General features: G+C 48.2%; 1 protein-coding gene and 1 long non-coding RNA gene across 10 annotated transcripts in view; one reads left to right on the forward strand and one right to left on the reverse strand.

Annotated features, from left to right (window-relative positions):
* LOC122463159 lies at nt 1-24033 on the reverse strand. The gene is made up of 3 exons (XR_006286224.1): nt 24022-24033; nt 14854-14860; nt 1-147 (listed from the first exon to the last, which is right to left on the reverse strand). It is a non-coding gene; the product is annotated as an uncharacterized LOC122463159 (long non-coding RNA).
* Nucleotides 1-25558, forward strand: part of EXD3 (exonuclease 3'-5' domain containing 3) — a 523135-nt gene that overhangs the window by 304549 nt on the left and 193028 nt on the right. The gene's annotated exons all lie outside the window — the stretch shown is intronic.

Here is a 25558-nt window from a genome sequence, read left to right on the forward strand (position 1 = left end):
TTGAATAGATATGCGGACAGAGTTGGCTCTGGGCTTTGTTGCAGGGATTGGTTCCTGAGTTAGTGTTTTTGTTGTGTGGTGTGTAGTTGCTTGTATTTGCTTTAGGTTGGGGCGCGGTCTGTAAGCGAGCACTGGCCTGTCTTCCAGCTGTGTTTATACCTGCCTACTGTATTTTATACTCCATGCATCTGATGAAGTGGGTTTTAGCCCACGAAAGCTTATGCCCAAATAAATTTGTTAGTCTCTAAGGTGCCACAAGGACTCCTCGTTGTTTTTGCTGATACAGACTAAAACGGCTACCCCTCTGAAATACATCTCCAGTGATACCCTATGGTCTCTCCTCTTGGAGAGGAGAAGTAGTGCATCATGGGGTTCCTGGCCATGGTGCGTCATGTAGTCTGGCTCGAGAGCCCCGCTCACAGAGGAGATTGGGAACATGAGGCAGCTGAACTACAACTCCCATAAGGCACTGTAGCAAGTTTTCCAAATTTTAATATTTCAGTTGTGGGCTGAAATATTTTGGTTTTCAGGTGTTCCGTTTTTCAAAATAAAATCTAAATTTTCCATAGAAAGCAGACACTCTCTGCAAAGAATGTTGTTTAGCTGAAAGCTCAGTTTTCTATTGAAAAATAGTTTCAAGGAAAATTGTAAGCACTTGTAGGGAGTGTTGCTTCTTGGCCTTCTGATTTTCTTGGTGAAAGCACAGAAAAATCCTCCAAATTGTTTGAAATCCATGATTTTCCTTCACACAGAGCTTCTGTCTGCAACTTCTTTGGAAAATTCTACTCAGCAGTTTCCTGTAGTGAGATCCATACTGCTTGCAAATGATGGGTTCCTTGAGTCTTTAACCAGTAGTAGATGTTGGTATGCCTTTTAAATTAGCATTTTAATCATATGTTAGAATTACAGGAACTCTGCCAACTTAAAACTCATGCTTCTGTCTGAACATTTTTTTAACTCCTTATTGTGATTTGTAAACCCCAGGATGTCTATAAATGAAACAGTTAGAGAAAAATGCTTCTCTTTTATTTATTTTTTAATTGGACTTTTAACAGTACTTTGTATGCCATCACTTTCACTGTTTCCCTTTATTAATTTGCTAGGCAGTTTGCCCTGTTGTTTGTTTGGGTATTTCACACAGCAGCAGGTTAGAGAAAACCATTTTAAAAATTAAACAGGAATATGTAAAAGTAAAACCAAAAACAGCAGGCAAAGGGACTCAGGACAGATAAGTACTTGATTTTTTAAAATTAACTAGAATTCAGGTTCTCCCTATCATTGTAAAGAGTTATGCATTTGGAAGGAGTTTCCACCACCTCCCTAGATAACGCATGCCAGTGTTTCACCACCCTCCTAGTGAAATAGTTTTTCCTAATATCCAACCTAGATCTCCTCCATTGCAACTTGAGACCATTACTCCTTGTTCTGTCATCTGGTGCCATTGAGAACAGTCTAGCTCCATCCTCTTTGGATCTTGACTTGGTTTTCAGCAGTAGGAAAGCCATGTACAAAAACTACAAATGTTTCTCTCTTTACCTAAGGCTTAGATTCTGTATTTAGAGAAACAAAGTAATTCAAAGTAAATATTATGCAAACACCTGGGTGTAATACAAACAGCATAACTTGCTCACAAAAGACAGCGAAAAGCAAACAGATTTTTAAAAAACCAAACATTTTTATGAAAGCAGCAAATAGTCACATGCTTTTCCAGACAGTCTTTAGGGTAGCAAAGAGAACCGGCCTTGCATCCCCTGAAAAGGAACCAGAAGGATACCAGGGAATTGAAACTATGATAATTCATTTAGTCCTCAGAACAGCGTCCTTTGATTGGGCATGAAAGGTGTGGGAGAATGCTGTAAAGATCGTTACGCTTACATTTCTAGAGTCAAAAATAGCAAGAGAACCAGACAGTTACTTCATTAGTGAGGACGCTCTCATGAAACAAACTGACCAGAGGGATCTGCAGAATTCCATTGAGATCTTCTTGGGCAGCGTCCCACGTAATACAAAGGATCAGGACAATAAAAAGTAAATCCTGCACCTCTGATAGAGAAATAGTCCATGATTACGCACAGACCTGAAAAACAGACAGTGGTTTTAGACTGCTTGGCTAGAATTATAAATGAATGGAGGATTCTGGTCAAAGGCATCCAGATGAACAAGGTGTTTTCCAGTTACCTCATCCAATACATCCCATCTCAATGCTGACTTTAGAACAAAATAAAACTGGACACTAATTACACTGATTCTAAGAATAATGTTTAACAGCAGTTTAACTTGCAGCCGTTCTCTAGGTTTATTGTATTTACCGCCCTAATCCCCACAAATTATCCAGTTGTCAGTATGAGGTATAAACAGGCAATTTTATGGAAGTCACAGGTCTATAGATTTCACTACTGGTTGCAGATACTTTAGAGCACCATCTTACTTCCATTGCAGTGAGTGGGAAACTTTCCAGGATGAAATCCTGGCCCCATATTAGTGAACAATAAAACTCCCATTGACTTCAGTGGGGTCAGGATTTCACCACTGTCTTCGACAGCAGCAGGTTCTGGCCCTTAGCCCTTTAGAAAACCAGGAATCCCAGCTCAGCAGTGGGGTAAAACAGCTGTGTCTGTCCCAGATGTTAGACCCGTAAGCCTGTCTGTGATTTAGAGCCGAATACTGACAGTTCTGCACTTCGGCAGGGTGGGGGATGGGGGGATTCCATACTGGGGGGAAGGAAACCTGTTTTAGTGAAAGATAATGTCAGCAGTGTGAAGGTGCCCAGGGGGCCGCACTGTTCGTAATGGGCTGTGTGGAGTAGAGTGCTGGTGCCCACCACACACAGTCAACTTGTAACGCTGATGTCCTGACTGGTCACTGAGCCTTTCTGACAGACGCACACATGCACTAATGAGTGTCATTTCCGGTCTTAAGGAGCCCAGATTGTTCCTGACTGGCCCTTGGGCTTGAACAGTGAGTTTAATTCTTGTCTTTAGTTATTTCTTTTGACTCTGGAGCTGTTCTTCATCTCGCTCCCCAGTAAATCTCCTTATCGCACAGCATATGAGAGACACTCAGCAGCTACTGCAGCTTGTTTTATTTGCTGACCTTCTGGTGGATGTGCTGATACAATAATGCAGGGGGCATGGGCAGCGGATAGCATGGGCAGGGGAAGGTTGTGCCATCCCAAACAGCCTGGCGTGGCTCCGCCCACGTTCTGCCCCCAGGCCTCCATCTGCCTGTTTCCACTTCCCTTCCCAGGGTGGCCGAGAGGCTGGGGCGGCAGGCAGGCTGGGGCCGGTGTGCACAAGGCCCAGGGTTGTGGGGGCTGGGACCACGGCTGCGCTGCCCGTCCGTCTGTCACTGGGGATGCTGGAACTGAGGGAACTACGGCCACGCCGCCTGCCCACCCAGCGCTGGCGGCTGCAGGGGGATGTCTGCTCCGGTCTCTGGAAGGGGAAGGGTGGGGCCTCGGCCAGAGGGGGAGGGGCCAGGGGCTAGCCTCCCCAACTGCATATTCAACCACTGCCCATAGTGGAGGGGGTGTTTGTTTGTGCCAGGCCTCCCTGAGCTCTGGGCAGAGTGGTTCCAAATGCTGGGAGCAGCAGCCCCTCCATAAGTAGCCACATCCATGGTCTAATGATAAAAGCAGGACAGGGATATGGAGAGAGGCTCCCTAGCCCCGTGGGGTCCTGCCCATGACTAGAGCTCCCAGGTACTACAGAAGTACACATGGATAATCTCCGCCTGTGAGGGGAGGAAGATGTAAGTCACCAGCCCAGTCGAGGTGAACTGAAGCTAGTGGTGTAAGGGCTTGTAGGGAAGGGGAGGGGAGGGAAGGGGAGAGGAGCCCCTTCGTGGGTTGCTTGCTCCGATTCCAGCTCCCCAGCACATTCAGGGAGTTAAGTGAAAAGTCAGTACCAGCAGCAGCTACCACTGGACTCAGCCAGAGCAGCTGCAAACATTTCTGATCACGAGCTCAGGCTGCCTATGCAGAGCCCCAGCCGCAGAAGTTTCAAGCCAGCTTTGTCTGCTTGTGTTTCTGAGGGGAACTCTCCACTTTGAATCCTCTCAAGGCAATATGATATTAATTAGCAACTTCTGGCTTCACTATATAGCTTCTCTGTTTATCGTTTGTTTGAATTAGTTCTCTTCTCTTCCTCTTGTTGGTTCTTCTTCCTGAGTGGGACGGAGGCCATGCAAACTCTCTCTCCATATCCAGCCCTGTCACTGCACTGTGCAGCGGCCATGCACATCTCTCCCTGCCCTTTGCCCAGCCTGTTCACTGCACTCTATAGGGCCCATGCAGTTCCCTCCTCACTCCACAAACATAAGAGCGGCCATTCTGGGTCAGACCAATGGTTCATCCAGCCCAATGTTCTGTCTTCCGACAGTGGCCAATGCCAGATGCTTCAGAGGGAATGAACAGAACATTCAATCATCGAGTGATCCATCCCCTGGCATCCAGTTCCAGCTTCTGGCACTCAGAGGTTGAGGGACACCCAGAGCATGGGGTGGCATCCTTGACCATCTTGGCTAATAGTCACTGATGGACTTATCCTCCCTCAACTTATCTAATTCTTTTTTGAACCCAGTTAGAGTTTTGACCTTCACAACATCCCCTGGCAATGAGTTCCACTGGTTAATCGTTTGTTGTGCGGGTTGTGTTGGGTCTCTTCACTTCATAGATTCCAAGGTCAAAAGAGACCATTATTTATAGTCTAATCTGACGTCCTGTGTAACACAGGCCAAAGAACTGCCCCAAAATAATTTGTAGAGCAGATTTTTTTAGAAAAACATCCAATCTTGATTTAAAAATTGTTGGTGATGCAGACTCCACCAGGACCCTTGGGAAATTGTTCCCATTGTTAATTACCCTCACTGTTAAATATTTACATCTTATTTCCAGTTTGAATTTGTTTAGCTTCACCTTTCAGCCATTGGATTGTGTTAAACATTTCTCTGGTAGACTAAAGAGCCCAATATTAAATATTCGTTCCCCATGTAGGTACTTATAGACTGTAGTCAAGTCACCCCTTAACCTTCTCTTAGTTAAGCTAAATAGATTGAGCTCTTTGAGTCTTTCATCACTAGGCATGTTTTCTAATCTTTTATGTAGTCTCACCAACAAAAGTAGGTCCAATGAAAGATATTACCTCATCCACCTTGTCTTTCTAATCCTTTAATCATTCTCACGGCTCTTCTCTGAATCCTCTCCGATTTATCAATATCCCTCTTCAGTTGTGGAAACCAGAACTGGACACAGTTTTCTAGCAGCAGTTGCACTAATGCAAAATGCAAAGCTAAAATCACACCTCTACTATTTGAGATTCCCCTGTTTATGCAACCCAGGATTCCATTCTCACTGGGAACCCATGTTCAGCTGATTATCCACAACTACCCCCAAATCTTTTTTCAGAGTCACTGCTTCCTGGGATAGAGTCCTTCATCCTATAAATATGGCCTGCATTCTTTGTTCCCAGATCTCTGTATTTACATTTAGCTGTATTAAATTGCATATTGTTCGCTTGCGCCCAGTTTAACAAGCATTCCAGATCTCTTGGAATCAGTGACCTGTCCTCTTCACTGTTTATTACTCCTTCAATTATTGGGGCATCGACAAACTCTATCAGTGATAATTTTATGTTTTCTTCCAGGTAATTGATAAAAATTAGGGCTGTCGATTAATCGCAGTTAACTCACGCAATTAACTCAAAAAACTGAATCACGATTAATCGCAGTTTTAATTGCATTGTTAAACAATAGAATACCAATTGTATTAAATATATTAGATTTTTTTCTACATTTTCAAATATACTGATTTAAATTACAATGAAGAATACAAAGTGTACACTGCTCAAGTTATATTATTAGTTTTATTACAAATATTTGCACTATAAAAATGATAAACAAAAGAAACAGTATTTTTCAATTCACCTCATACAAGTACTGTAGTGCAATCTCTTTGTCATGAAAGTGCAACTTACAAATGTAGATTTTTTTTTGTTACATAACTGCACTCAAAAACAAAACAATGTAAAACTTTAGAGCCAAAAGACAAACAAGTTTGTTTACATTTACAGGAGCTAATGCTGTCAACTTCTTATTTACAATGTCACCAGAAAGTGAGAACAGACGTTCGTATGAGACTTTTGTAGCTGGCGTTGCAAGGTATTTATTTGCCAGATATGCCAAATATTCATATGCCCCTTCATGCTTCGGCCACATTCCAGAGGACATGCTTCCATGCTGATGACACTCGTTAAAAAAATGTGTTAATTAAATGTGTGACTGAACTCCTTGGAGGAGAATTGTATGTCCCCTGCTCTATTTTACCTGCATTCTGCCATATATTTCATGTTCTAGCAGTCTCGGATGATGACCCAGCACAGGTTCATTTTAAGAACACTTTCACTGCAGATTTGACAAAATGCAAAGAAGGTACCAATGTGAGATTTCTAAAGATAACTACAGCACTCGACCCAAGGTTTAAGAATCTGAAGTGTCTTCCAAAATCTGAGAGGGACAAGGTATGGAGCATGCTTTCAGAAGTCTTAGAAGAGCAACACTCTGATGCAGAAACTACAGAACCTGTCTGCACTGCTTTGGATTGTTATCGAGCAAAACCCGTCAACAGCATGGACGCATGTCCTCTGGAATGGCGGTTGAAGCATGAAGGGACACATGAATCTTTAGCTCATCTGGCACATAAATATCTTGCGACACTGGCTACAACAGTGCCATGAGAACAACTTGTTCTCACTTTCAGGTGACATTGTGAACAAGAAGTGGGCAGCATTATCTCCTGAAAATGAAAACAAACTTATTTATCTGAGTGACTGGCTGAACAAGAAATAGGACTGAGTGGACTTGTAGGCTCTAAAGTGTTACATTGTTTTATTTTTGAATGCAGTTATTTTTTGTGCATAATTCTACATTTGTAAGTTCAACTTTCATGATAAAGAGATTGCCCTACAGTACTTACATTAGGTGAATTGAAAAATACAATTTCTTTTGTTTTTTTACAGTGGAAATACTTGTAATAAAAAATAAATATAAATTGAGCACTGTACACTTTGTATTCTGTGTTATCATTGAAATCAATATATTTGAAAATGTGGAAAACATCAAAAATATTTAAATAAATGGTATTCGATTATTAACAGTGTGATTAATTTTTTTAATCACTTGACAGCCCTAGTAAATAATAAAAATGTTAAATAGAGTATGGCCAAGAAATGATCCATGCAAGACCCCACTGGAAAGACATCCTCTTGCTGATGATTCCCTGTTTACAATTACATTTTCGGTCGTATCAGTTAGCCAGTTTTTAATCCATTTAATGTGTGCCATATTAATTTTATATCGTTCTGGTTTTTGAATCAAAATGTCACGCAGTACCAAGTCAAATGCCTTACAAAAGTCTAAGTATATTACATCAACCCTTTTACCTTTATCAACCATACCTGTAATCTCATCAAAAAAGATATCAACTTAGTTTGACAGGATCTTTTTTCTATGAACCCATGTTCATTTGCATTAATTACATTACCATTATTTAATTCTTTATTAATTGAGTCCCTTAGCAGCTGCTCTATTATCCTGTCCAGGATCGATGTCAAGCTTACCTGGGTCATCCCATTTCTCCTTAAAATTAGTAAAACATTAGCTTTCTTCTAGTCTTCTGTAACTTCCTTGATGCTCCAAGAGTTATTGAAAATCAACATTAACATCCAGCCCATCCTCAGCCACCTTTTTTAAAACCATTGGAGGCAAGTTACCTGGACCTGCTGATTTAAAAATGTCTAATTTTAGTAGCTTCTATTTAACATCCTCCAGTGATACTAGTGGAATGCAGTGTTATCACCATGTGATGAGATCATATCATCTGTTTTTCCCCAGATAGAGAACAGAAATATTTATTCAACACTTCCCTTTCTGCCACTGTGGCTATGTCTTCACTAGGAAAAAGGTGTGTTTTTAACTCTACTGAGCCCCCTTGGGTTAACTAACTCACAGCACAATGCTAGGGAAGATGAGGCTATTTGTAGTTTTCACATGAGCTCACAGATGGAGTTAAAAATGATGGCAGAGCCTAGTCCTTAACTCAACCTGCTAACTCGTGTGAAAACTACCAAGCCAGAGTGAAACCACTGGATGTGACCTTTTAATACATTAATCAAAGCACCTGCCATTACAGGGCAGATGAAACAACAAGATAATGAGCAAAGAAAGATCCTCTCTTTCCAGAGCAGTTTATTCAGTTGAAAGTGACCCCCATATCCATTCCATGCAGACCTGTTGGCTCCTGTGAGCTCAGCTGTTCCTTTTGGGATTTCCACCTGATAAATTAAACTGCCCGCTCACAACTGTGCTAATTAACGAAGTGTCCCCAGGTCCCCATGCAGAATGGGCAGCAAAGGGAGTCATCAAGTTCTAGCCAGATATTTGCTGGTGACTGTGTTTACTGGAATTTTTTCTTCTCTCCTGATGCTTCTGTCCTGGTTCCTCTGTCTCGATCCTTTCTTACCCTTCCTCGTAGCACATGGAACACCCTCCCCATACACATTGGGGCTCGACTGGGCTCAGTCTCTATTAGTCTGTTCTGAAGTGATGGCTACCCTCATAAAGTCTCCACCAAACCTAGTTTCCTCTGTTGCAAAGGGAACCTTGGCTCCCTTTGGGCCAGTTCCTCGTGGAAATCCATCCTGCTCTCCTCTCCCGGTTGCCCAGTGCAACATGCAGGCAGATGGTTTCTGTTGCAGCTGTCACTCTGCAGCTGTGCAGAATGAACCTCAGGAACTCTGAACAGTAGCACACATAGCATCCTGTTCACTCAGCACTGTGTCATGTTTCCAGGCTGACTCCTTCCCTTTTCCTAGTCTGGCCATTACACAGGTGACATGGGCTCTTCAAGCTAAAAGCCTGAAATAAACAGGATGGGCCAGGTTTCAGGGGGGTAGCCGTGTTAATCTGTATCAGCAAAAACAACAAGGAGTCCTTTTGACACCTTAGAGACTAACAAATTTATTTGGACATAAGCTTTTGTGGGCTAGAACCCACTTCATCACTCCTCTCCTTTACATTGGAGTCTTTTGTGGAGTTACTCCAGTTTTACACTAGCGTAGCGGAGATTGGAATCTGGCCTGATGTCTGCAGATTAACACAGTCCTTTGTTTCTCAGTTTATAAAATCCACCTCCCAACCCATAATTTTAACCTTCAGGTCGTTTTGTGTCGTGCTTTGTAGGTCTCTGCCACTCAGGCCTTTCTCCGGAGACTGATAAGACACTCTGACCATCCTGATTTCCATGGGCTTGTCCCACATACTGAGCATTCCAAAGGGCCTGAAACGTATTCGGCATGATGATAGTACAGTGTGGAAGTGGACAGAGGAGGACAATGTCTATAGGAGCCTTCCCTCCCCCTTTAGAGGATGAGTGGAGGAAAGGCAGATTTAGAAATACCCAGCCTCAGTGTGTAGTGGATCTGCTGCTCCCAATGCTGAGATGGCAGCTAGTTTGACGGAAGAATTCTGTCAACCTAGCCACATCTACAATGGGGGCTAGGTTGACCTAACTGTGGTGCTCAGGGGACAACATTTTTCACAGCCACGTATGACGTAGCTAAGTCAATCAGGTAGCTTGGTGATTACCTTCCTCGCCTTTCTGATTTTTCCAAGAATCTCTTTCCAGGTATTTCCTCACTCAAGTTTTCTCACTCTTCGGAAGGCTTAGCTTTGTCCATTGCATGCAGAAAGTTACCCAGCGATAGCTGCTGGAAGACAGTGTGGTCTAGTGATTAGAGGTGGGACTTAACGGGTTCTGGACCCAGACTTACCATTGACTCACTAGTTGACCATGGGGGTAGTCACTGTGCTGTGCCTCAGTTTCATCTCTAAAATGGATGTCATGCTGTTTATCTTTCACTGTTGTGATACTTAATTAACTTTTCTCCAGAGCATTAAAATCTTTGGTTGGAAGTTTCTGCCTGTGACCATGGCATATTATTAGTATTCAGTAATTTAAATGCATTTTCCATTCCTATTCTATTGCGATTATTTTCATGTAAATCAGAAGACTCACTGCAGCAGTTTGCAAGAAGCCCAGAGACTTGGCATTCTGTTCTCACCCTGAAGGGTGGTGTCCCACATACCGGTGTGAAGAAAATAAAGCAAGCTTTGCAAGAGAAAAGGCAGAGCTGGCTCTTGACACCCCGAACCCCCACTCTATGGCTTCATCCAGCAAACTGTTACCTATGATTAAGGGCCTGTATCAACCTTAATGTCATGAAAGCCACACAGACCATAAAATCCCCATGTTCAGTGTGGAAATGGAACATTGGATGCATTTTTGTCTGAAATGCGTTAAATGTGAGTTTGGGAGGGGTGCCCCAGGCCCTGTCAGCCCAGAGGAATTGTATTGTTTCACTCCCTTTCAAAGCAGAAATCTCACATTCACCATAATTGACAACATTTTCCCCCCTGTTCATCCATGACAAACTGTAAACCCGGGGGAAATTTTGCCATGAAATCAACCTCCTCTTCTAGGGATTAAGAACGGTTTCTCACCATGGTACAATGGGCAGTTCACTGATGTACGGAGTTGGGATGTGCCCCTTCTGTTGGCAGCTGCTGGAAGTAGCCTCAGGGGGCTGTTGTCTATAGCAAGATGGCAGTTTTCTTACCCCCAGCTATCACAGCAAGCAGTGTCCTGTTGGTTATAGGGACAAATAACCAGAGAAAAATTGTAGAGTAGGACAGCATGTCTCCTGTTCTACTAAAAAGCTGTTGGTTAGCGGGAAGGAATTTCACGCTCTCATGGCCCTGCACCAGCTAGTCATGGTGCTGCGCTCAGTTTGGACACTGAAACTAAGCTTAGCTAGCACCTTCTTTCCATTTTCTGGGCCAGATCCCCAGAGGGGGTAAACAAGAGTAGCTCCATTGAAGTCAATAACATAACACCTATAGACACCAGCTGAGGTTCTTTTCCTCTGTGTAGCCCCCCAAGAGGCTGTTCTAACAGCCAGCAGTTCCCAACGGCCGGGATGCCTCAGCCCATCCTCCTTTCCCCTGTGAAGTCCCCCTTGCATCAGGGTCTGGGAGGGGAAGAGATGTAGGAATCACTACTGGAGCCTGCCGTATACAGCGGTCTGCAGCTTTGCTGGCTTTAGGGCTACTTTGTGTCGTTGGAGTGAGGCTCAGGATCTCGCTCAGCGACTTTTTATCTGGCTCAGTTGCCTAAAGGCAATGCTAGAGGCACTCCCAGGCTTGAGGCCCTGGTTTAAATCTCTTGGGAGATCTGGTTCTTTAGCGTTTCCCACGAGAGGAGCTGAGATTGGGGTTGTCCGAAAAGGGGCATTTAGACGAGTGCAGAACTGGATCCCTTTCTGAGCGCAGTGGCCTGGCAGCATTTGTTTGTGCGAGGTAGGATTCTCACGCTATAAATATACAATCTGTGATAAGGGAAGGGAAAAAGCCCAGCATGGAAATATTCTTTCTGTAAGAGAAATAATTTTGCTGCTGCTAAATATATATGTTCATATTATTCCGCTCTTGGTCTCTAGTATGATGGGAGAGCATGCACGCACGCTGCCCTCAGGGAATTGAGTACACTGCGCATACCCAAAGCATTCAGAAAGGCCATGTGTCCGCAGGGGATGGAGGCATTACAAAGAGAGGGAGGGAGCAAGGGGGATGGTCCCTTTCTCTGGTGTCCTCCCCTCTAGTCTGCATGATCATTCTCATCTCTTTCAAGGCAGTAAAACCCTGGTACAGGGTTACCATGAAGATCACAGAAAGCAATCGCTAAGCAGGTGCTGGCAGTGAGAAAAGAAACATTATCTGCTGTGTTCTCTCCTTTCCCAACCCTAGCTGTGAAAAGAGCCGTGGATGGCTTTGTTGACGGGGAGCACACTGTTGGAGAGGAGGGGTTTGTGTGATAAGTCTAATCGACTCCTGTCTCATCCCCAAGCATCCTGGGCCTGATATTTACTTCCTGATTGACATTTCTGGTATCTTAATTCTGCTGTGCGGTGCTCTCCTTGCCTCGCTGGGAGGGTGGTGCAGAGACAGATGTTCCTGGTAACTGCTGTGAAGTCACTGAGACAGTGACTGTGTTGTAAAGTAACATATACTCAACTTTCCATCCCTAAATGGGAAGCCAGTGGGGTTTTCTGTTAATCCATAATCTGAGAGCCAAATCCTCAAATAGCATGAATCAGCATAGCTCAACTGAATGTCAGTGAAGCTATACCAATTTACACCAACAAAGGTTCTCTCTCCTAAGCTCAGTGGAGCCATGGCAGTCTACACCAGAGAGGGTTCAAGCCCTGGGTATTTTTTGTGGTGATAACCCCATCACCGCTGGCCACCCTTGCATCTTCTTTGAAAAAATCCCTGGTGGTTCAATTTGTATCATGTACCTGGGAACCCTCATAACAACAGGTCTGGGCATGGCTAATGTGGCTTTGTTCTATTTAACGCTGGGTGTGAAATCACAAGGATACAAACATCTTTAAGTCATGACATAGTCATGTAGTTGTCTGCCAGTTGGTACACACACACCACTGTTATAAGGCTGGGCAAAACCATGAGGAGGTATTTCTTGCATGTTGACAAAATTACATCATTGGATATTCAGGGCAGAGTAAGATCAGTTCCATTTCCTTCTGAACCTCTGTTTATGTCCAGGGAGTTGAGGGCATCTTTCAGGAGGATCTTTGACACCCAAAGTGACTGTTTTCTCTCTCTCATTCCCATTGCAAATCACCATGTCCCCCATCTCCTAGAAGAGCCCCGATTCAAGAAGCTGATCTGTTAGAAAGGGCCTTAAATACTGGGGAACTGTCAGACTATAAAGCACAACTCTTTCCCCATTTTTTCTATCATCTCCCTCTCCCCTCCCATTGCCTTATTGACTAGTTATCAAAGTTGATAACTTCTGCTACTTCTAAGCCAGTCCTCTCTACCTGCTTGATCCTGGAGTGAAATCATTAGAGTGTGTGTGTGATACTGTATTCACTTGTGATGGGATATGGCAAGGTCATGATTTCAGCTCTCGATCCAGCAGTTAAAGTAGCTGGTCTGGGAGGATATCATCAGTAGTAACAGAGAAACATGAAAGATGCTTTTCTTGAGTATATTCTCTTTTAAGGACTCTGTGCCTCTCAAACATACACATAAAGAAAAAGTAGCCTTTACTAACCATGCTCAGTAGAAGAAGGAAAGGAGAGAGATCTGTATGGTTGGAAGAGAAATGCATCAGGGAAGCCATAATTTTTAGCTGGACATGTCCTTGATTATTAAATGTATTTATTGAACCACTCCTGATGTGTCCTGGTGAAGCTGATAGAGAGCAATATACAACACTTTCTCCAAGGCGAGTTCAGAACCCTAACTGGGTTTCCACACAGGGCAGCTGGATCCAATCGACCTTAGTACAAGCTCCTTCAGACAATGTGCCCTTATAACAGTATTTGTCAGAGCATCCAGCATAAGCTAAAGAGAAAGGGAAGATTTGTATTCTTTTTAAATGGTTAGAGTAAATAGTATCTGGTGGGAGGTGCGGGATTGACAGCCCGGAGGGTCACAGTCCTCTATTTATCTAAACCACGTGGGAAGCCTGCATTGCTACTACCCCTGCCCAGCCCAGCAACATGCCTTAGCCTTGACCCAGAGGGCCCAGTTAAGAGGGTAAGAGGAGAGTTCATGACCTGCCTTTTCGTTGCTCCATCTGCTGAGACTGCCCAGACCAGGGAGCTAGTCAGGGCCCACAGTGGTCATGGGATTTGCGATGGCGAAGGAGGAATCACAACGTGTATTTGTAGGGCTTCATTGTGGTGTGCTCCTTGCACGGTGGGATAGACACACTGCTTACAGCACCATTACAGACAAGGCAACAGAGCAACCTGTTTTAGTTCCCATTAACCACTGGCACAAATAATGATAACAGAGAAAACAAAATGTCTGCCTATTTCTGATGGGATTTCCTAAAGGAAAAGGACTATTGGTGACTGTTTCGCTAATGCTGGGTGAGTGAGTCAGTGTCTTGTATCGACCTTAGTAGCAAGCCTGCAAGTTTCCTTCTGGCTTCTGAGCAGCATGCTGTGACTTTGCCTACTCCCAGGTGGGACGTTCACTCTGCTTTAATATGCCATGGTTTTAATTGTCTAATGTCCTGCCTGGTGCAGTGACAGGAATGATGGGAGGGAGGGGAGAATTGCTGCAAAAGGGAAAGGGGAAAGCCACTTCCTTGTTTTTCCAGCTCCAGACCCTCTCCCATTTCCATTGCTGGGAACGGCAGGGTTTAGCCCAGCTCAAGGTTACGTCCTTCTGCTGTATGGCCTGGGTTCAAAAAGCGTGAGAGAGAGCTAGACACAATAACAAATATGTCAAACGTGCAATCGCTTCCTCTTGGGCTTCTGGGGCTTTTGTGCAAGTGTATGAGGAGGGGAGGGGGGAAAAGATTAATGGAATCAAATAGGAACCGTGCTGGCAGTAGGGTTAGAGTGTGTCAGAAATATTTGCTAACAGAGCCTAAACATCAGGGAAGCAAGATTATGGGGCTTTGTGCATCTGCGGAGATGAGAAAAAAAGGCCATTCTTAGATTCCCCACCTGTTATAATTCTCAGTAGAAATCAGTTGTTTTCCACGGAGAAGCTGCTCTGAATAGTGCTGGATTTGTGTCACTTCAGGAAGAGTTGAACCTTTCTCTAGCTTTGCTTTCAGGTACATTTGTTATAAGTCTGTGAGGCAGGAAAAGCCCCTCAGAAAACTGGTCAGAATTTTTCAATTTTTGAATCACAACAGGGAAAAAAGGGAACAAACTTTCCTGACCAGTGTGGTAGAGAGCATTTCCTGTTACCCACAGCTGTGCTCTGAAATCCGCAGCCACCAGGAATAGCTCCTTCCCTGGGTGGATGTGTAAAGCCCATTGGCATGTTTGGTTTGTTACCAGGGACAGTTTGCGTTTGGGAACCATCCATTGTTTCCTGCAACAGGCACTGGTGCAATGGACAGGAAATTGTTTTTATTTAGCTCATCTTTTCCTCTGGCATGAGACTGATCTGTCATCCTTTAACCTTCTGGGGCCATAGGAGACTAATTCCTTCAAACACCTTGACCCAGGCTGTGTCCCAGGGGCTCTGCGTATCCGCGAGCAGGGCCAGCTATAAGCACTAGCTAAGGAAGCAGGTACCTGGGGAGGCCCTTCGGCCTTCCCTGGGGCGGCACTCCTCCCTTGCCGGCCCTTCGGCCTTCCCTGGGGCGGCACGCCTCCCTCGCCGGCCCTTCGGCCTTCCCTGGGGCGGCACTCCTCCCTCGCCGGCCCTTCGGCCTTCCCTGGGGCGGCACTCCTCCCTCGCCGGCCCTTCGGCCTTCCCTGGGGCGGCACGCCTCCCTCGCCGGCCCTTCGGCCTTCCCTGGGGCGGCACGCCTCCCTCGCCGGCCCTTCGGCCTTCCCTGGGGCGGCACGCCTCCCTCGCCGGCCCTTCGGCCTTCCCTGGGGCGGCACGCCTCCCTCGCCGGCCCTTCGGCCTTCCCTGGGGCGGCACGCCTCCCTCGCCGGCCCTTCGGCCTTCCCTGGGGCGGCACGCCTCCCTCGCCGGCCCTTCGGCCTTCCCTGGGGCGGCACGCCTCCCGCGCCGGCCCTTCGGCCTTCCCTGGGGCGGCACGCCTCCCGCGCCGGCCCTTCGGCCTTCCCTGGGGCGGCACGCCTCCCGCGCCGGCCCTTCGGCCTTCCCTGGGGCGGCACGCCTCCCGCGCCGGCCCTTCGGCCTTCCCTGGGGCGGCACGCCTCCCGCGCCGGCCCTTCGGCCTTCCCTGGGGCGGCACGCCTCCCGCGCCGGCCCTTCGGCCTTCCCTGGGGCGGCACGCCTCCCGCGCCGGCCCTTCGGCCTTCCCTGGGGCGGCACGCCTCCCGCGCCGGCCCTTCGGCCTTCCCTGGGGCGGCACTCCTCCCGCGCCGGCCCTTCGGCCTTCCCTGGGGCGGCACTCCTCCCGCGCCGGCCCTTCGGCCTTCCCTGGGGCGGCACGCCTCCCGCGCCGGCCCTTCGGCCTTCCCTGGGGCGGCACTCCTCCCGCGCCGGCCCTTCGGCCTTCCCTGGGGCGGCACTCCTCCCGCGCCGGCCCTTCGGCCTTCCCTGGGGCGGCACTCCTCCCGCGCCGGCCCTTCGGCCTTCCCTGGGGCGGCACGCCTCCCGCGCCGGCCCTTCGGCCTTCCCTGGGGCGGCACGCCTCCCGCGCCGGCCCTTCGGCCTTCCCTGGGGCGGCACGCCTCCCGCGCCGGCCCTTCGGCCTTCCCTGGGGCGGCACGCCTCCCTCGCCGGCCCTTCGGCCTTCCCTGGGGCGGCACGCCTCCCTTGCCGGCCCTTCGGCCTTCCCTGGGTGGCACTCCTCCCGCGCCGGCCCTTCGGCCTTCCCTGGGGCGGCACGCCTCCCGCGCCGGCCCTTCGGCCTTCCCTGGGGCGGCACGCCTCCCGCGCCGGCCCTTCGGCCTTCCCTGGGGCGGCACGCCTCCCGCGCCGGCCCTTCGGCCTTCCCTGGGGCGGCACGCCTCCCGCGCCGGCCCTTCGGCCTTCCCTGGGGCGGCACGCCTCCCTTGCCAGCCCTTCGGCCTTCCCTGGGGCGGCACTCCTCCCGCGCCGGCCCTTCGGCCTTCCCTGGGGCGGCACGCCTCCCTCGCCGGCCCTTCGGCCTTCCCTGGGGCGGCACGCCTCCCGCGCCGGCCCTTCGGCCTTCCCTGGGCCGGCACTCCTCCCGCGCCGGCCCTTCGGCCTTCCCTGGGGCGGCACTCCTCCCGCGCCGGCCCTTCGGCCTTCCCTGGGGCGGCACGCCTCCCTTGCCGGCCCTTCGGCCTTCCCTGGGGCGGCACGCCTCCCTTGCCGGCCCTTCGGCCTTCCCTGGGGCGGCACGCCTCCCTTGCCGGCCCTTCGGCCTTCCCTGGGGCGGCACTCCTCCCGCGCCGGCCCTTCGGCCTTCCCTGGGGCGGCACGCCTCCCTCGCCGGCCCTTCGGCCTTCCCTGGGGCGGCACGCCTCCCGCGCCGGCCCTTCGGCCTTCCCTGGGCCTGCACTCCTCCCGCGCCGGCCCTTCGGCCTTCCCTGGGGCGGCACTCCTCCCGCGCCGGCCCTTCGGCCTTCCCTGGGGCGGCATGCCTCCCGCGCCGGCCCTTCGGCCTTCCCTGGGGCGGCACGCCTCCCGCGCCGGCCCTTCGGCCTTCCCTGGGGCGGCACGCCTCCCTCGCCGGCCCTTCGGCCTTCCCTGGGGCGGCACGCCTCCCTCGCCGGCCCTTCGGCCTTCCCTGGGGCGGCACGCCTCCCGCGCCGGCCCTTCGGCCTTCCCTGGGGCGGCACGCCTCCCGCGCCGGCCCTTCGGCCTTCCCTGGGGCGGCACGCCTCCCGCGCCGGCCCTTCGGCCTTCCCTGGGGCGGCACGCCTCCCGCGCCGGCCCTTCGGCCTTCCCTGGGGCGGCACGCCTCCCGCGCCGGCCCGTCGGCCTTCCCTGGGGCGGCACGCCTCCCGCGCCGGCCCTTCGGCCTTCCCTGGGGCGGCACGCCTCCCGCGCCGGCCCTTCGGCCTTCCCTGGGGCGGCACGCCTCCCTTGCCGGCCCTTCGGCCTTCCCTGGGGCGGCACGCCTCCCTTGCCGGCCCTTCGGCCTTCCCTGGGGCGGCACGCCTCCCGCGCCGGCCCTTCGGCCTTCCCTGGGGCGGCACTCCTCCCGCGCCGGCCCTTCGGCGGCGGCATTTTTTTATTTATTCTTCTTCAGCGGGCACTTTTTTTTTTTTTCCCTGCTGTTTGGGACGGCAGAAAAGGTCGAGCCAGCCCTGCCCGTGAGGCTCAGAAAGCCAGTTTCAGCAATGAGCCAGAGTAATGTGACACTTACCTGTGTTGTTCCCTACCAAACTGTCCCCTCCAGTGCATTTCTCCCCTGTAAACTCCACCCCCACCAACCACCATGTGCTGAATGAATAAAGAGCCTTTTCTCTTCAATCCTTTAATTTTTGTTATGGTCACAAACACACAGAGACAACAAAGAAAAGAAAGATAACCTGGGGCGAAAGGGCTGATAACACTCTGGGGGGAGAAACCAGGAAAGCTTGCTTACAGATGCACTATAGTAGCAATTGAAGGTGCGGGAACGGGCACCTTCTGGTCCTTGTATCCTCCCCTGGTATTGAGTGCAAGGGATACCTACCCCCACCCCCGCCTCATAGGACGTTTCGAGGAGGAGGATGTAGGACTGGGTGATGATGGCAGCAGGTTCAGCATTGGCTGCAGAGGGACTCTAGCATCCAGCTGCCTTTCTTGGACCTGTCAGACGCCTCAACATGTCTGTTTGTTCCTTCATAATCCACAGCATCTCTTCCTCCGTGGCACGCTCTTGTTCCCTGCATGCTCCCCTGTCCTCGCTGTCCATGCCCAGGCTTTTGGATAGCATAATCCTCCATGTGCTGAACTCCATCTTGTCACTCTTGGACGCGTACATTAATTCATTGAACATGTCCTCCCGAGTCGTCTTTTTCCGCCTTCTAATCTGGGAAAGTCTCTGTCCCAGTGTGGAGGATGCACCAACAGACAAGGTTTCAGCTGTAAAGAATACAAAGCACAAGGGTAGCATTGACAGTGCATGCATTGTTTCTGGTGCAAGGTTAATTCTTTTTATAAAAGAAACACCCCTCAATGCATTTCCCTGCAAGCCACAACGTAATCACAACCACTGGCTATTGCAGGAGTTGGTTTGCTGTTCCAGCCGTGGTGAGTAAGACCACGAGGTGTGGGCGAGAGGTCTTGTGCTGCTGCTTTTGTGAAAAGAACAGGAGGACTTGTGGCACCTTAGAGACTAACAAATTTATTTGAGCATAAGCTTTTGTGAGCTACAGCTCACTACATGAATACTCCTTTTCTTTTTGCGAATACAGACTAACGCCGCTGCTACTCTGAAACCTGCTTTTGTGAAGACATCCTTGGGATCACAGGTTGGAACTTGAGAAAAGGCCCCTTTTCCCTAGCAACCTGGATGGAGCTTGAGGACAGGCACCAGTGTAAAGGCCTCCAAATAGTTAGTTTTTTACAAAAGCAGCACCAGGTTGCGGGGAAGGGAGACAAACAGGAAGCTGCCCCCCCCCTTTTTTTTTCAATGCTTCTTGCAATACACAGTGATCCCTTCCAACCACAACCAGGGCACGCCTGAGAAAGTGTTGTTGTGTGACCCAGAATTCACCAAAGGGGGTGGATTACTTGTCAAATTGCTTGCGGTTTAAGGGCTAGCATTTAAAACTTCCCCCATTTCCTGTAGGTGACCACATACGATATCACTCTCCTGAGGGTAACGGAGGTGGAAAGGGAGCAAATGCTGCAAGCGTCTGGGTACAGACCTGGTCCTTATGCTGCAATGCTGTGTGCCGCAATGATGCCAGCAGAGTTAATACTGGAGTGGCATGGGAAAGTGTCCTACCTTGGTGGACGAAATAAGGCAGCCCTTCCCAGAAACCTTCTGCAAAGGATTGCAGAGTACCTCCATGAAAGCTTCCTAGAGATCTCCATGAAGGATTCCAGGGCCATCCCCGTGCACATAAACAGTCTTTTTTGGAGAGCTCCCTCTGCGTAGCTGGAGTGGTCACCGATACCCATGACATCTTTTTTCTTCAGATTCAACATAAAAAATAATAGCATGTAACCCCGACAGTTTGACTGGAAATGTGGACTCACCAGAGGTGCCTTACCCGGCATCACGCTCTGCTGGCAATTGGACCTGTGAAGGGATGGCCTCCAAGGTTAAAATCAGTTCTTTACAGGCCTCTTAGTTTGGCAGAAGCAACTTGGTAGTTTAGACACATACATTATTAGATCGACTTAACGCAGCTTAGGTAGTGTAGACCAGGCCTGAGGCTTGGGTGAAGGCAAGCTGGCTAAAGCTCAGTCCAGACAGGACTGAGGCAATAATGGTAAATTGAAGAAAGCGGCTGGAAGAGGTGATAGAGGCTGTATCTGCCCCTTTGGTGGAGAGTGCTTGTCATTGGCCATCAGAACTCACCACTTAGCAGTGTCTATAGACATTGGTATCAAACAGTAGCTAGGGCTGTGTTTCTCCATCTTGATTAGGAGCTTGTGGTTGTTTCCCTCAGCTTTGGATCTCATTACTCCTATCCATACCCTTTGCCCCTCAGGATCCCACTAATGCAGCGTGACCAGCGTGGGTCTACACCTTAATTTCACTGGACTGCAACTGGTGTGGAAGACAGCTGCCTGCTTCTTACACAGTGTATTGTGCCCAGAGCACCTGACCCCTGTGCACCAGGACCTGCATTGGCTGCCTTTTGGTATCGGGATGGAGTTGAAGGTGTTGTTTTTGAGTTATAAAGAAACCTTTAATGGGTTGGAGTTTGCCTACCTGAAAGACGACTCTCTCCCTGTGCTAAACCACCACAGCTGGAGCTGTATAAAAGAGAAAGTAGGACTACAAGGATCCCTTGCTCTGGAAATCACTGCTTCAAGTCCAGAATTCCATGAATATGTCCACCTTCAGGACACACTGCAAAGACTGTCTGTTGGTTTGGGCCCTGACAGAATTGGAGTGGATTTGATTTTTTCTTTGCTAGGGTAGAATATTAGTATTTTATTATTATTACAGTAGGCAGGGCCCCATTGTGATTGGCACTGTACTGGCATATAATAGAGACACTTCCTGCCCCAAAGAGCTTGCAGTGTAAGACCATGGGCAGCAAACAGATGAGGGGAGAGCAAGGAAACAGTGAGATGACCGTGGTCAGCATGAAAAGTAGCCGTCATGGCACACAAGCTGCCTAACTACTGAGGAGCTTTCTGCAGGCATCACGGCAAAGGAGAATTTCAAGGAGGACAATGAGTTGGTTTTGCAGATGGTTACAGGGAGCTCCTCGCAAATGTATGGAGCAGCATGGGAGAAACCCCAAAGGTGATTGTTCAAAAATGTAACACCTGGGCTTTGAAAGCTCGTACCATTGGCAGAGCGGAGGTGAGAATCAATATCCCAATATAAAGCGTGGTAAATTGGGTGGGATTGGGCTGTGATGGGCCTTACAAGTGAAGATAAAAGTTTGTGTTTAATGGAGATATATTTTGCTGCTGTGCTTTACTGCCAGGTCTTGTTAATTTTGATTTGTGAGGTGGAAGGGGGCTGCTGGATGGATATCCTTGCGAAGATGCTTCTTTAAACAGTGCCAGAGATCGCCACCAAATGCTCATGCCTGGCTTAATGATATGGCCTTCTTGCGAACCATTGGCATTCCACAGAAAGGAAATGCCCAAAAAATTCAAAGTAATTTGGGCTGCCTTTTTAGAGGTCTTTGATTAATGCAGACTGAAGATAGATATTTCGCTTTCCTTCCCCTGCCTTATCCTAGCCCTCTTTACTTACTCTGTGTGTTATGATGAATTTTGTATTTTGGTATATCTCTTGTATTTGAAAAAAATAATAAAACATTATAAATTTTAAAAAATAGCGCCAGGGCCGTAGAGCTGCAGAAAGGGTTCTGTTTTGCAATTCAGTTCAAAGACATCTAATGAAGAAGCAAAATGAACAATACTTTTACCCATTTTCGTCAGATGTTCACTTTAAAAGGGGCTCTCTTGCATCTCTACATGTCTTGTTTTTAATGGGCAAGAGTTTTTGTTCTATGAATAGGCTTCTATTGTTCACTACTGTAGAATGGAAGTAAATGCAAAGGAGACCTAGATGTAAAATCCAAATGCAGCCAGGTTTATGCAGCCGGATTAAAATAGCTCCCTGAGGTGGTTTAATATTGCCCTCAGCCTTTGGCTCCAGACAACTCAGCACCATCAGAGGAGCTGTACTCTCACTCTCAGTCCCAGTCAGTATTTGCTGTATTAGCCTTTTGGATATTTTAATTTAATGAAAAGTTTGAACCTCTTTGAAAAGCCCTAACAAAATCAGAATGAATGTGACAAACTCTTACCCTCTGTATAGAATCATAGACTATCAGGGTTGGAAGGGACCTCAGGAGGTCATCTAGTCCAACCCCCTGCTCAAAGCAGGACCAATCCCCAATTTTTGCCCCAGATCCCTAAATGGCCTCCTCAAGGATTGAACTTACAACCCTGGGTTTAGCAGGCCAATGCTCAAACCACTGAGCTAGTTCCTCCTCCCTCACTGAGCTATCCCTCCTCTGTACCTGAGCTGCTGGCTAGCACGTCGGCCACGGGGCTATAACACACTAACACACATTATTTTTGGTCATTTGACCACATGTCCATTATTTTTGTAAATACCCCTATCTTGTTTTACACACAGGGAGGATGTGAGTGTATCAGAATGTATGGCAGCGCAATAAGAATTGCTTATTGGCACCCGTTTGGCATTACCTCATTGCTTGGGAGCAGCTGCCCCACCACAGAGTTTATCTGAGAGAAAAGGTCCTCTAGAGATTTCAGAAACCATGTGAATTTGGTTGGTGCTCCCGTTTTCCTCTCCCTCCTGTAAAGTCTTGCTGCCTGAATTGCTATGACAACATGTTATAATATTTCATTATGGGTGGAGCTTGGGTTTAGGGGTGGTGCTTCAGAAGAATACAGCCATTTCTCCCCCATCCATTCCGACACTCGTTACACCATGTTTTATGATAAATCATTAGTTGTCCCTAGATGACTCATTTCACCATTACCAGAAAGAGGGCAAGGAGACAAGATGGCAGGTGTTTAAGCAGCAAAGAGTAGGAGAGAGTTGGTAGGTTAGGTAACTGGAAGGAGATAGTGGAGTAGGTAAGTGGGGTTTATAGGGCAAGGGATTTCTAGAGACTTCTGCCACCTCAAATTTTGCAGAAAACACTATTTTAGGAAATTATTTTAATGTTTTTGTTAAAATTATTGGTGCTGTTTTTGTCTCTCTGCTCCTGCAAAGTTTTGTTGCCTTAGCTACCGTGAGTTATAGAAATAACCCCTAGTCTGCCCACAATCCCGGAATAGCTGGCTGATCTGCTAAAATGATCGGCAATGAAATAATTATCAGTTGCCATCATTGGTCTTAAGAGTTAACAACCAATTGAGGTGGATGTATCGGTTCACACCTCTCATAAGGCTTAGTGTTTTACTGTGTCTATCCGCAGACTCAGGCAGACAGCACTGCATCAGGTCACAAACAGATGGTTTCCTTCACAGCCATATGAGGGAGAAATTTAAATGAAATGTTAAATGCGGTAGAAACTGATGGAGTCACCACGGAAGGGCTGCGGAATTACCAGCTCAGGTCAGCTCATGGATGTAATTGCACTGTACGTTGTGTCTTTGTAATAATGTTTATTGAGTACAGTATATACCATACTGAGGAGCAGCAAGTCAGAATGGCTGTTTATGGGAAAACTGATACTTTCCTGGGCATTTCTGAGTCTCATCCTAGCTGTAAAGTCACCATGAAAAAGACTTTATGCTTCAAGATTGGTGCATTCCGCACTGTGCACTGTTTCTAAAGATTTGCAGCCCTGCCTTGCTGACAGTTTGACATGTTTTGTATGTGCAGCTCTAAATCAAAGGCAAGAGAGACAAAACATGCTTTCTCCAATACATTATTCTATATTTTACTATTATTTGTATTGTGGTAGTGCCTAGAAGTCCCAGCTGAGGTTGAGGACCTCCTGGGCTATGTGCAAGACACGCAATAAGAGACAGGACCTGTTACAAAGAGTTTACAATCTAAATAAACAAGGGAGAAAGGGACAATTACTATCCCCATTTTACAGATAGGAACCAAAGCCCAGAGAGAGTAAGTGACATGCCCAAGGTCACACAGGAAGGCTGTGACAGAGCTAATGATTAAACCCTAATCTTCAGAGTCTCAGTCCAATGCCCCTCCTCCCCGGCCGTGAGCTAGAGGGTTAAATCTCATTCACCTCTTTCACAGCTTTTAAAAACTACTTTGTCATCATGTTTTAATATCAATCCAGCTTGAACTGGAAGATCTTACTCTGCTGGCCATCTCCGTACTTTACTCCAGACTCTCAGTGCCTGGCTTGCTCTTTCAAACGGTGGCTATCAATAGCAGTACACAGTGTGATGGGTTTGTAGGTCCAGTGATGCAGGGAGTAAGGCAGTAATGCAAAATCTAGCAAGCACACATGTCATCAGGAGGATTTAAACCCAGATCCCTAGCCCTGTATGCTGCTAAGTCTTTATCATTGGTTGGACTCAATCACATCTGCTATAACAATGTCAGTTTTAGCAACACCCTGTGGCGTTAACATTCTGACTCTGGTAACTAAGAGCTGCTGTTGGGAATGCTTCCCCCAGGTGCATGCCTTCATTGCAGCAAGAGGGGGCGAAAGTTCTTTTGTCCTGGAGTAACCATGGCCCCTGGGCAGAGCACTTGGAGCCCAGGTAAATCAGGGTTAATGCCAGCAAGGTATCCCTGTGTAATGTCCTTTTTATCTGATGTGATACAGTGCATTTCCTGGCCCAGTGGTTCTTGTCCGGTCATTAAGGCTGCTTGGCAGTTGAGCAGAGAGGAAGGCTGTAAGTAAACATGGCACTCTTGGATCAGTCGCAGGGAAAGCCAGCGAGGAGCTGCATGGGACTGCTGTCTCCAAAGCCTTCTTGTTTCCTCGCCTCTCAGACACACAGCTTCCTGCCAGGGAAGGCACACACTGCTGAGCTCCAGCGACACAGCTCTCTCCCTGTGAGAATGGCTGATCCCTGCATTTTTTTCAGCAGTCTGCTCCAACCGGAATCTGTAGCTCTGAGACGTCTCAAAGTTCAGCCTTACCTGGATCTGTGTCTGAATCCCACCTTCTGGGCCCATCAAGTCCAAGCCATGTGTGTTTTGCTGGAATCTTGCCAGGCATATGAAATTTAAATGAACATCTGGAGACATTTGTTTTTCATGGAGGTGCATTGAGCTTTTCTTCTGAATCTACTCATAAAAGGCTCCACAGTTCTCTGCCAGGCAGTTTCCATCTCGTTGTAACACGCACACGTTCGCACAGATTTGCATGTCTGACTGCTTACTAACAACTCAGGGACACACCACGCTGGTCTTACTCTGCTGATTGGAATGGGCAGACAGTGGAGTGACCAGTACTAAACAAACAGGTTTCTATGTGATCCATTGTGGTGGGAGAGGTGTGTGTGTGTGTGTGTTTATGGGTGTTCGACTTCCTGTGATGGGGCTATTAAGGGAGGAATGTCAGTGTCAAAGCAGCTTTCAGGTTATGCTGTTTAGATCTTTAATTGCATTGGATTTCAGACCCTTCTCTACTCATCTGTGCTGACCCAGCCAATTAGCTGGAAATCATCCCTCAACAGGAGCGGTGAGCGGAGCTTGACACCTCCTCTGGCTGGGCCAGGAAAATATGCTGTTGGTCTGCGTCCCTCTCATCCTCTTCCTTGCGTATCGTTCCCCTGGTTACAGAGCCGTGGGATTCGGGGAAATCTGGAGAACACAGCTGCAGTGTCAGCCCCACTCCAAAATGTCCTTATCTGGCACATTGTTTACTGGGCCAAGTGTTAACTACAGGAATTTGAATTCTCTTCTTAGCTAATCATTGGTGCCAAACCTTAGCATATAGTAATCCCTTGCCCTTCTCTGGTA

Source organism: Chelonia mydas, chromosome 16, assembly GCF_015237465.2.
Source record: "Chelonia mydas isolate rCheMyd1 chromosome 16, rCheMyd1.pri.v2, whole genome shotgun sequence".
In the NCBI taxonomy this organism is placed as follows: Eukaryota; Metazoa; Chordata; order Testudines; family Cheloniidae; genus Chelonia; species Chelonia mydas.